The sequence below is a fragment of the Phyllobates terribilis genome, unplaced genomic scaffold (assembly GCF_046119375.1).
Source record: "Phyllobates terribilis strain yellow unplaced genomic scaffold, ASM4611937v1 Scaffold_2__4_contigs__length_985480577, whole genome shotgun sequence".
NCBI classification, from domain to species: domain Eukaryota; kingdom Metazoa; phylum Chordata; class Amphibia; order Anura; family Dendrobatidae; genus Phyllobates; species Phyllobates terribilis.
Genome location: NW_027362762.1, coordinates 94,470,651 through 94,483,437, shown reverse-complemented (window position 1 = coordinate 94,483,437; position 12,787 = coordinate 94,470,651).

Here is a 12,787-nt window from a genome sequence, read left to right as displayed (position 1 = left end):
AGACAACAAGGATTTGGATTCCTGGACCACGGTGTGAATTACCTCTATGACGGACTCCTTGCCAGAGACGGACTACACCTCAACAAACCCGGGAAACACGCATTCGCCAGGAGACTCGCAACACTCATCAGGAGGGCGTTAAACTAGAAGAAGAGGGGATGGGAAGAAAAACGCCGGACACGTACATGCAACCAGAGAACATACTAATGAAAGATATGAAGTGCGACAAAGAAGGTCCAAGACAAGATACTTGGAAGGGAGGTAAGAAAATTTCTAATACAATCCACAGGGAGAAGATTGGAACAAAACAAAATCGTGTAAACTGCGTGCTAGCAAATGCCAGAAGCCTGACAAACAAGATGGATGAACTGGAAGCAGAAATATCTACAGGTAACTATGACATAGTGGGAATAACCGAGACATGGTTAGATGAAAGCTATGACTGGGCAGTTAACTTGCAGGGTTACAGTCTGTTTAGAAGGGATCGAAGAAATCGGAAAGAGGGTGGAGTTTGTCTATAAGGAAAGACGTGTCTAAAGCCTACAATACGGGAGGATGTATGGGAGGGACATGAGGAGGTCGAGTCCTTATGGGTGGAGATACATGGGGCAAAAAACAATAATAAAATTATCATAGGAGTCTGTTATAAACCACCAAATATAGCAGAAGCCACGGAAAGTCTATTAATGAGACAAATAGACGAAGTAGCAAAAAATAACGAGGTGATTATTATGGGGGACTTCAACTACCCCGATATAGACTGGGAAACCGAAAGCTGTAGATCTCAGAAAGGAAACAGGTTTCTGTCAATTATCAAAGACAATTATTTGTCACAACTTGTGCAGGAACCAACTAGAGGGACGGCCCTTTTAGACTTAATATTAACTAACAGGCCAGACAGAATAACTGAGGTGCAGGTCGGGGGACACCTGGGAAATAGTGACCACAACATTATACAATTCCACATGTGCTTCAGTAGGGTGCCCAGCAAGGGAGTCACAAAAACACTGAACTTCAGGAGGGCAAAGTTTGATCAGCTAAGAGATGCCCTTCACCTTATAGACTGGGATAGTATCTTTAGTAATAGGAGCACGGATAGGAAATGGGAAATTTTCAAAACAGTCCTACATAGTCACTGTAGAAGGTACATACCTTATGGGAATAAAAGGGCTAGGAATAGGAGGAAGCCAATGTGGCTAAATAAGGAAGTCAAGAGGGCAATGAAAAACAAAAAAAGGGCTTTCGGTAAACTTAAAGAAGAAGGCAGCGAGGAAGCGCTAATATCTTATAGGGAAAAAAACAAAATCTGTAAGAAACAAATAAGAATAGCAAAAGAGGAGACAGAGAGACTAATTGCCAAGGAAAGTAAAACGAATCCCAAACTGTTCTTTAACTATATAAACAGTAAAAGGATTAAAACTGATGGAGTTGGCCCATTGAAAAATAACCTGGGTAAAATCATAGAGGGCGATAAGGGTAAAGCAAACCTACTCAATAGCTTCTTCTTCACTGTTTTCACAAAAGAAAACAATTTATCGGAGGAAATGCAGAGTGATAAAGTAAACCCTCTGCTAAATATCACCCACCTAACCCAGGAGGAAGTTCAGAAACGCCTAAATAATATCAAAATAGACAAGTCACCAGGCCCAGATGGCATACACCCCCGGGTACTAAAAGAATTAAGTAATGTGATAGACAGGCCGCTGTATCTTATATTCAAGCACTCTTTATGGACAGGGACTGTCCCACTAGACTGGCGCCAAGCAAATGTGGTACCAATATTCAAAAAGGGGTCTAAAAGTGACCCTGGGAACTATAGACCAGTAAGCTTAACGTCTGTTGTGGGTAAATTGTTTGAAGGATTTCTTAGAGATGCTATTGTAGAATATCTTAATGATAATAACTGTCTAACTCCATATCAACATGGATTCATGAGGGATCGCTCCTGCCAAACAAACCTGATGGCCTTCTACGAGGAGGTGAGCTCACAGCTGGACCGGGGAGAGTCAGTGGATGTTGTATACCTTGACTTCTCCAAAGCGTTTGATACCGTGCCACACAAAAGGTTGGTATATAAAATGAGAATGCTTGGTCTGGGGGATAATGTGTGCAAGTGGGTAAATAGCTGGCTGAGTGATAGAAAGCAGAGGGTGGTTATCAATGGAGTAAGCTCAGGGTGTGTCAGGGTTACTAGCGGGGTGCCTCAAAGGTCTGTCTTGGGCCCTATATTATTTAATATATTTATTAATGATCTAGTGGAAGGGTTGCATAGTAAAATAGCAATATTTGCAGATGATACTAAACTTTGTAAAGTAGTTAATACAGATGAGGATAGGGCACAGCTACAGGAGGATTTAGATAAATTGGGGAGTTGGGCCAAAAAATGGCAAATGGGGTTCAATGCCGATAAATGTAAGGTCATGCACATGGGAAAGAAAAACAGCAGTCACCCATACATATTAAATGGGAAACCGTTGGGGAAATCTGACATGGAGAAGGACCTGGGCGTCTTGGTTAATAGCAAATTAAATTGGAGTGCCCAGTGTCAGGCAGCAGCTGCGAAGGCAAATAGAGTCATGGCATGCATCAGAAGAGGAATAGGGGCATATGATGAGAACATTGTTCTTCCTCTGTATAAAGCGCTGGTAAGGCCGCACTTAGAATATTGTGCACAGTTCTGGGCTCCGGTGCTCAGGAAAGACATATTGGAGCTAGAGAGGGTACAAAGGAGGGCGACTAAGGTAATAAAGGGAATGGAGGGACTAGAATACCCAGAGAGGTTGTCAAAATTAGGCCTATTTACGTTGGAAAAGAGAAGGCTTAGGGGAGACCTCATAAACATGTATAAATACATCAGGGGGCAGTACAGAGATCTCTCCCATGACCTGTTTATACCAAGGATGGTGACAAAGACGAGGGGGCACACTATGCGTCTGGAGGAAAGGAGGTTCCTGCACCAGCATAGAAGGGGATTCTTTACGGTCAGAGCCGTGAGACTCTGGAACTCTCTGGGAGAGGAAGTGGTGATGTCCAACTCACTTAATGAGTTCAAGAGAGGCCTGGACGCCTTTCTTGAGAACAATAAAATTACATCTTATGCTTAGTGATAGTTAATTAATCCAGGAATTTAATCTGACTGCCAGATTGGTGTCGGGAAGTGAATTTTTCCTCAATGATGTAAATTGGCCTATACCGCATGTTTTTTTTGCCTTCCCCTGGATCAACGCTGCGGAATAGCTGCAGTGCATAAGAAATAGGCTGAACTGGATGGACGCTTGTCTTTTTTCGGCCTTATAAACTATGTAACTATGTAACTTTTTTCACAAAAATGTTACTTTAGACGCAATTTTTTTTTATTTTCGCAGGGGTAACAGGAAAAAATGGACCCCTAAATTTGTTGTGCAATTTCCCCTGAGCACGCAGACACCCCATATGTGAGGAAAATCCACTGTTTGGGCGCACGGCAGGGTTTGGAAGGGAAGGAGCGCCATTTGACTTTTTGAATGGAAAATTTGCTTGAATAATTAGCGGACGCCATGTTGCGTTTGGGGAGCCCCTGATGTGCCCAAACAGTGGAACCCCCCCCCCCCAAATGACACCATTTTGGAAACTAGACCCCTCAGGGAACTTATCTAGCTGGGTGGTGAGCACCTTGAACCCCCAGGTGCTTCACAGAAGTTTATAACATTGAGTCGTAAAAATAAAATTTTCACATTTTTCCCACAAAAATGTTTTTCAGCCCCAATTTTGCATTTTCATAAGGGTAACAGGAGAAATTGCACCATGCAGTTTATTGTGCAATTTCTCCTGAGTAAGCAGATACCCCATATGTGGGGGAAAACCACTGCTTGGGCATACGGTAGGGTTCAGAAGGGAAGGAACACCATTTGACTTTTTGAATGTAAAATTTGCTTGAATAATTAGCGGATGTGCCCCTGATGTGCCTAAACAGTGGAAAACCCCTACAAGTGGTGACACCATTTTGGAAACTAGACCCCTCAGGGAACTTATCTAGATGTGTGGTGAGCACCCTGAACCCTCAAGTGCTTTACAGAAGTTTATAACATGGAGCCATGAAAATAAAAAAATCTAACATTTTCCACAAAAATTATGTTTTAGCCCCATATTTTTTATTTTCACAAGGGTAAGAGGAGAAAATGGACCCTAAAAACTTTTGTGCAATTTCTCCTGAGTACGCCAATACCCCATATGTGGGGAAAATACAGTGTTTTGGCGCACAGCAGAGCACAGAAGCGAAGGAGCACTGTGTGACTTTTTGAACACAAAATTGGCTGGAATCGAGAGCGGATGCCATGTCGCGTTTGGAGAGCCTCTGATGTGCCTAAATAGTGGAAACCCCCCACAAGTGACCCCATTTTGGAAACTACACACCTCAAGGATTTTATCCAGGGGTATAGTGAACATTTTGAACCCAGAGGTACGGCACAGAATTTGATAACATTAGGTCATCATATTGAACAAGTTGTCATTAGTCTTGAGCGAAAGTGCTCGCTACTTGAGTTTGCATCGGGTACTCAGGTATGCACCATGTATCACGCGTGCTCGAGTGACATGCTCGAGTCCCCGCCCACATGTTTCACGGTTATTAGACACCCAAAAAAAAACATGCGGGGATCGCTCGTGCATGGGAGGTTTTTTTGGCCGCGAAGCATATGGGGTGGAGACTCGAGCATGTCACTCGAGCACCCGCGATACTCCGTGCATACCCGATGCAAACTCAAGTAGCAAGCACTTGCGCTCAACACTAGTCGCCATATCGTCATTTTTTTTAACTTTTGAAAAAAATCCCAACACTAATACAACCCTAACCCTAACCCCAGCTCAACCCTAACCCCAAGCCCAACACTAACCCCTAGCCCAACCCTAACACTACCGCTAACACAACCCTAACCCTACTCCTAGCACAACCCTAACCCTAGAGTTACGCCGTTCCTTGTGCAGTATAAGTGATTAGACGACTTTATTCTTCGGGTCGGTGCGATTACAGTGATACCAGAATCATATCAGGTTTTTATGATTGACAGCTGTCACACACTAAAAGATGCATTTTTTTGCAAAATCTATTTTTTGCATTGCCATATTTTGAGAGCTATAATTTTTCCATATTTCAGCCGACAGAGTCATGTGACGGCTTGTTTTTTGCGGGATGAGTTGACGTTTTTATTGGTACCATTTTCAGGCACGTGATATTTTTGATTGCTTTCTATTCCAATTCAGGAATTTTTTTTTTTTTTTTTTTATGCTGTTCCGCGTGCGGTAAAATTGATAAGGCAGCGTTATTCTTCGGGTCAGTACGTTTACAGCGGTACCACATTTATATAGTTTTTCTATGTTTTGGCGCTTTTACACAATAAAAGCTACTTTATAGTAAAAAAATATTTTTTTGCATCGCTTTATTCTGAGAGCTATAACTTTTTTATTTTTCGGCTGATGGAGTTGTATGGCGGCTTATTTTTTGTGGGACAAGATGACGTTTTCAGCGGTACCATTTTTATTTATATTCGTCTTTTTGATCGCGTGCTATTCCATTTTTTGTTTGGCGGTATGATGATAAAGCATCGTTTTTTGCTTAGTTTTTTATTTTTATTTTTTACCGTGTTCACTAAAGGGGTTAACTAGTGGACAGTTTAATAGGTCAGGTCGTTCTGGACGCAGCGATACCAAATATGTATACTTTTTTTTGTTTTTTTTTCATAATTATATTTATTGATGGGTACATTATTTTTTTAATTTTTTTTTATATTTTTACAACATTTTTTTTCATTTTGTAACACTTTTTTTTTTTTATACTTTGTCCCACTATGGGACTTTCACTTTTTTTTTTTACTCTGATTACCTGTATAGCATAGGGATGGAGCACCATTCCTGTGCTATACAGGCTGCAGAAGATACTTTGGTCATGCACTGCGCATGACCAAAGTATCTTCCTGCTGTCTGGTTACCCGGATGTTGTCATGATTACATTGTGTTGTCATGGCAACATCCGGGAAGCCGCGGCAGACAGCGTTGGACGCCGGCAGGAGAGGTGAGTATCGGCGATCACCTCCCCCTACCCCCGCAATGCTGCGATCAACTTTGAGAACCTGTAATAAACGAATAAAAATAGCAAAGGAGGAAACAGAGAGACGTATTGCTAGGGAAAGTAGATTAAATCCCAAACTGTTCTTTACGTATATAAATAGTAAAAGGATTAAACCGGATAATATTGGACCGATAAAAAGTGAGGAAGGCAAAATCATAGAGAAAGATGAGGATAAAGCTAATCTATTAAATAATTTTTTTTCGACAACTTTCACAAAGGAAATCGAACTAACAGGAGAAATGAGAAGTGACAAACTTAATCCTCCACTAAGTATGACAAATCTAACCCAAGCTGGGGTACAGAAACGCCTCAGTAACATTAAAATAAACAAATCACCAGGACCTGATGGCATACACCCACGGGTACTAAGTAATGTGATAGACAGACCGTTATATCTTATATTTAAGGACTCTGTTGAGACTGGGTCTGTGCCACTTGATTGGCGACAGGCGAATGTAGTGCCAATATTCAAAAAGGGAGCGAAAAGTGACGCCGGAAACTATCGGCCGGTGAGTCTGACGTCCGTTGTGGGCAAAATTTTTGAAAGCTTCATTAAAGAGGCAATTACGGAGCATCTTGATGCTAATAATCTTTTAATCCTGAACCAACATGGATTCATGAGGAATCGCTCCTGCCAAACAAACCTGATTGACTTCTACGAGGAGGTTAGCTCTCGAGTAGATCAGGGGGAACCAGTGGATGTCGTGTATCTCGACTTCTCAAAAGAGTTCGATAGCGTGCCACATAATAGGTTGGTATACAAAATGAGAATGATGGGGCTGGGGGAAAATGTCTGCTAGTGGGTAGCTAACTGGCTAAAGGATAGAAGGCAGAGGGTGGTTATAAATGGAATATACTCATATTGGGTAAGCGTCACTAGTGGGGTACCACAGGGGTCTGTACTAGGCCCAATGTTTAATATCTTTATTAACGACATAGTCAACGGGATAAATAGTAAAATATCAATATTTGCAGATGACACAAAGTTATGTAAAACAATTAATACAAAAGAGGACAGTGCAGACCTACAGAGGGATTTGGATAAGCTGGGTAGGTGGAGCATTAAATGGCAAATGAGGTTTAATGAGGAGAAATGTAAGGTCATACATATGGGAAGGAAAAATGGAAGTCACCAGTACTCACTGAATGGGAAATCATTGGGGAATTCAGAGATGGAGAAGGACTTGGGCATCTTGATTGATAGCAAACTAAATTGGAGTGCCCAAAGTCAGGCCGCTGCTGTAAGGGCAAACAGGGTAATGGGATGTATCAGAAGAGGTATAGCTGCAAAGGATGAGAACATTGTTCTTCCACTGTACAAAGCACTGGTCAGACCACACTTGGAATACTGTGCTCAGTTATGGGCCCCAATATATAGAAAGGATATAAATGAGCTTGAAAAGGTACAAAGGAGGGCAACAAAATTAATAAAGGGAATGGAGGGACTGCAATACCCAGAGAGGTTGGCAAAACTAGGACTATTCAGCCTGGAAAAGAGAAGGTTGAGGGGGGGCATAATAAATGTGTACAAATATGTTAGGGGACAGTATAGAGACCTTGCCCGGGATTTGTTCAAAAGGAGGGATATTACGGTAACAAGAGGGCACTCACTAAGACTGGAAGAGAAAAGGTTTCAGCACCAGCATAGGAAGGGGTTCTTTACGGTAAGAGCAGTGAGAATATGGAATTCACTGAGTGAGGAGATGGTAATGTCGGATTCACTACACCAGTTCAAGCGGGGACTGGATGCATTTCTAGATACCAGGCAGATTTCAGCATATACTTAAAAATAAAATAAAATAGTAAGTTGATACAGGGATTTATTCTGACTGCTGGTTTCAGAGTCAGGAGGGAATTTTTCCTCAGGTGAAGATTGGCCAAATCATTTGGGGTTTTTGCCCTCCTCTGGATCAACTTTAGCAATTACAGAACTAACAGGTCGAACTTGATGGACACAAGTCTTTATTCGGCTTTACAAACTATGTTACTATGTTACTTAATATGCCAGGAGCGGTGCGGGACCGCTCCCAGCACATAGCACCGGGTGTCAGCTGTGACAATCATCTGACACCCGGCGGCGATCGCGCCCGCACAGCCTGTGTGCGGGCGAAATCAACAGGGCGTACTAATAAGTACCTGGCTCTTAAAGCCCAGGGCGCAGGTACGTATTAGTACGCCTTGGGCTTTTAAGGGATTAATGAAGGTTGAGAGGGAGAAAGCTCAGCCACTTTGGGCATTTTTTTTAAATTAATTTTTTTAGTATCGTTTTTCGTAATATAAAAAAATTACACATAATTGCTCAGTTTTGATATAATTCTAATTTTCCTGTATGTCCACAAGTCTCGGCCATCATAATTTACATCACAACAGTGGCATAAATTACAACAGAAATGCTCTCCAGTGACCCCGACATTTCTGTAATAATTTATAATATATATATATAACAACATAATTTCTATTTAAGAAAACAAACCACCTGTAATCTCATTTATTCCAGGGCCTCGTTACATCCCTGAACTGCAGGAACTGCATTCTAGCTGCTTCTGTAAGGAGCCGTCTAGGTTGGAGATTATTATTTGAGGGCCTCACTTTAGCCTCCACTGTAGGCGGCTCACTAATAATAATCTTTATTTATATAGCGTCAACATATTCCGAAGTGCTTCACAATTCAGAGGTTTATATTCAACAGTCACAAGCAACATAGCTAAAGATAGTACAATAATTAAAGCAAAAATGATGACGACCCTGCTCGTAAAAGCTTACAATCTACAATGAGGTGGGGGTGACACAACGGACAATGGCTTATTTACAATGATGGTCCAGCCATCTTGAGGGGATGAGGGATAGATAAAGGCTGCATGAGCTCATCACCAGCCAGTATCTGTAGTGCTTTTGGGTTCGGTGGAGACTTATGTTTGGAGAAATAAGGGATGGGCTATAAGAATATAAAAGGACTTTGATTAAAGAACGTGATAGGCCGCCCTAAACAGGTGTGTTTTGAGGGAGCGCTTAAAAACTGTGTAAGTTGTGGCTTGTCCTAATTTCTTGGGGTAGAGCATTCCAAAGAATAGGTGCAGCTCGGCAGAAGTCTTGAGGCCGGGAGTGGGAGGTACGGATTAGTGCGGATGTTAAGGTACCGTCACACTTAGCGACGCTGCAACGATCCCGACAACGATACGACCTGGCAGGGATCGTTGCTGCGTCGCTATGTGATCGCTGGTGAGATGTCAAACAGTCAGATCTTCCCAACGACACAGCAACGATACGGCGACCCGCAGCGACCTGTATAACGATATCGGCGGTCGTTGGGACCCTGTCACATAGAGAGAACTGACTGATGACCCTTGTCCCTATAAGAGTACAATTATTGACAGTGGTCAAAATTATTAGGGTCTCAATACACACAAGTCCATATAGTGAGCAGACTCAATACATATAACATTTGAGTGTACAAAGGATTAAATAAGAATGATCTCACCCATATTCAGGTTTGTCCTCTATATCCTTTGTACCTCCTCAGGATTCCCTGTTAGTGTATTGTGTTCCACCTGAACAGGATGTGGCGTTGGTCGATGACACACCGGATTTGACGTCTTTCCTCCCGTACACGCACCGCAAATGACACCAGTTAGAGTGTGTGGAACGCACTCTTGCGTTCCACACGATGTCCAGAACATGTAGACTGAGAATCCTAGGTGTCATGTGGAACAATTTGATTTTGATTAAGCGATATACTCAAATAGGACCATTTTTGAGGGTAGGACATTTCTCGGATTGGCCCTTGAGGCGGTTATTATTTGAAATTGATCCAATCTTGGAATGGAAACATATGGAGTGGGGGAGGTTCCCACTTAAAACTGCCCTATATAATGAGTGCACTTTCTAATACTCAACTATCTGTTTATCCCATCCATAATCTGGAGGGTGGGTCTTTTTCCCTTATTCCCGATGTGGAGATGCATGTGCCAATCCCCTGAAGACTCAGAATCCTGAAGAAACGCGTCGGGAGGCACTAATAGGGCTAGTTCAGGGCTGTACTAGTACAGGGTCAGCTGTGTACTGCCCTTGTAAGGGCGGGAGTTCTTGGGGTCTCAGGGCCATCTCTAAGTTATAGGGACTGGCAGGGACAATAAACGATGAGAACTCCACCACTAACAGGGAATCCTGAGGAGGTACAAAGGATATAGAGAACAAAACTGAATATGGGTGAGATCTTTCTTATTTAATCCTTTGTACACTCAAATGTTATATGTATTGAGTCTGCTCACTATATGGAATCGTGTGTATTGAGACCCTAATAATTTTGACCACTGTCAATAATTGTACTCTTATAGGGACAAGGGTCATCAGTCAGTTCTCTCTTACAATTTTAATATGTTTGTCTACCAAAAAAAATTTTCTTTTTAAGAAAAATACTCAGTAAAAGTTACGTTTTAAATCCCCAATTTTGCTATTTTCTGACAAAACTATTTGTGTGGATATTGGAAGAGGTCCTGAGGGATCTTTACTATGCTTTGGCATCTCTATATATTTTTTGCTTAATTGTGGACCCTGTCACATAGCAGCTACTCTGATGATTCCGACCTCGATGAGGGACGACTTCTCAGTTCTGAGTCGCCAACGAGGTCGTTGGTAAGATGTCAAACACACCGATGCATGCTACCCAGCAGGGCCTCAACGATCAAAAAATGGTCCAGGCCATTTCGACACGACCAGCGATCTCACAGCAGGGGCCTGGTCGCTGCTACGAGTCAAATGTAGCGAGATCGCTGCTGAGGTCACTGTTGCGTCAGAAAACTTGTGACCCAGCAGCGATCTTGCTAGCGATCTCGCTTAGTGTGACGGTTAGCCAAATAGATGACCCTGGCTGCAGCATTAAGGATGGACTGGAGAGGGGAAGTCGAGTGAGGGGGAGGCTAATTAATAGAGAGTTGCAGTAGTCAAGGCGGGAGTGGATCAGGGCAACAGTGAGTGTTTTTGTTGTTTCCAAGGTGAGAAAGAGGCGGATTCTAGAGATGTTCTTCAGGTGCAAGCGACAATAGAAATTATTGGCAAGGGGTGAAGGAGAGATTGGTGTCAAACACAACGCCCAGACAACGCGCCTGCTGGCTCGGCGTTATTGTGGTGCTACACACGAAGAGAGAGATGTCAGATTTAGGGAGGTGAGTAGACGGCGGGAGCAGAAGAAGTTCAATTTTGGAAAGGTTGAGTTTCAGATAGAGAGCGGACATGATGTTAGAAACTGTGGCCAGACACACTAGTGAAGTGATCAGAGCGGAGGTGATTTTTTGAGGATCTCGCCGTAGCCTCCACTCTAGACGGCTCAGTATTGCGGAGACTGGAATGGAGATACTGGAATGGAGATGCTTGAGAAAGGTCTTCAAAAAATCATCTGCTGGAGCGAGGTCCTCAAAAAAATCATCTGCTGGAGCGAGGTCCTCAAAAAAATCATCTGCTGGAGTGAGGTCCTCAAAAAAATCATCTGCTGGAGCGAGGTCGTCAAAAAATCATCTCCAAACTAAGATTGGGTGGAGATTTGCGGAGGGTCGTGCCAGTGATGGGGCGCAGCCGACAGAATCATCATAACTGACATCACAAAAGTGGCGTAAATTACAGCATAAACGTTCCAGTGACCCCGGACATCTCTGTAATAATTTGTCACTTCTGTGTTGTACATTATGGTGACTGTCGGGGGCGCTCTTTTATGCCTTTTGTCGGTGCTGTTGTCAAATTGGAATGAATAATCAGCGATGAGTGTCATTTATTATATTACAAAATGCGACAATAAAAATGCTAGTTTTATTAATAAAGGAAAAAAAATGTTTTGCCCAAATACATAAAATATATATGAGTGTAAAAAAGATTCCTGTCTGACCTGTGATGTTTGCTCCATTAACCCCTTCCCCACCCATGTCACAGCGTCTGTGACATGGAAATCAGTTCGTTCCCGACCCGTGTCACAGGGTCTGTGACATGGAGGGATCGCGCCCCTGCAGCGCCTGCGAGCGGGGTCGCTCAGGTGTCACAGTTGCTACTGCAGCTGGACATCCTGAAGTTGACCCCACGGGGGGTGGATTAACCCCCCCTGTGCCTGGGACCCCTCCGATTGGCAGTTTCATTTTCACTTTTAGTGAAACTGCCAATCGGAATGAATTAAATATTTCACCAATGAAAATTGGTGAGATATTTAAATCTGGGCATGGCCTGATGCTTATAGCATCAGCCATTGGCTGGGGGGGTGTCACGTCTGCCCCCCCCCCCGATCTGATTGGGGCTAGTGTCCATGTGACGCTAGCCCTCCAATCAGATATGGAGGAGGATCTTCACTATGGCTAATCAAACTGCCCAGCTTTCCCCTGCGTGGAAGCTGAGAAGTTTGATTAACCACATCCAACGTCGACCCCAGAGACCTGCCAGAGACCCGCCAGCGATCCACCGCCGCCAGCGATCCGCCGCCGGTAATTATTTCCCCCCTTGTCCGATTTCAGCCCCCACTTAGCCCCCGACCCCCCCTCCTTCCCCTACCACCCCCCTCCACCCGAGTCCAATTTCCTACCGCTCCCTCTCCCACAGTGTGAATCCCCTGCGCCTGTGATCACCGATCATCCCCCTGTCCCAGTGATCATCCCCCTGTCCCCAGTAATCACCCCCCCCCCCTGTCCCCAGTAATCACCCCCCCAGTCC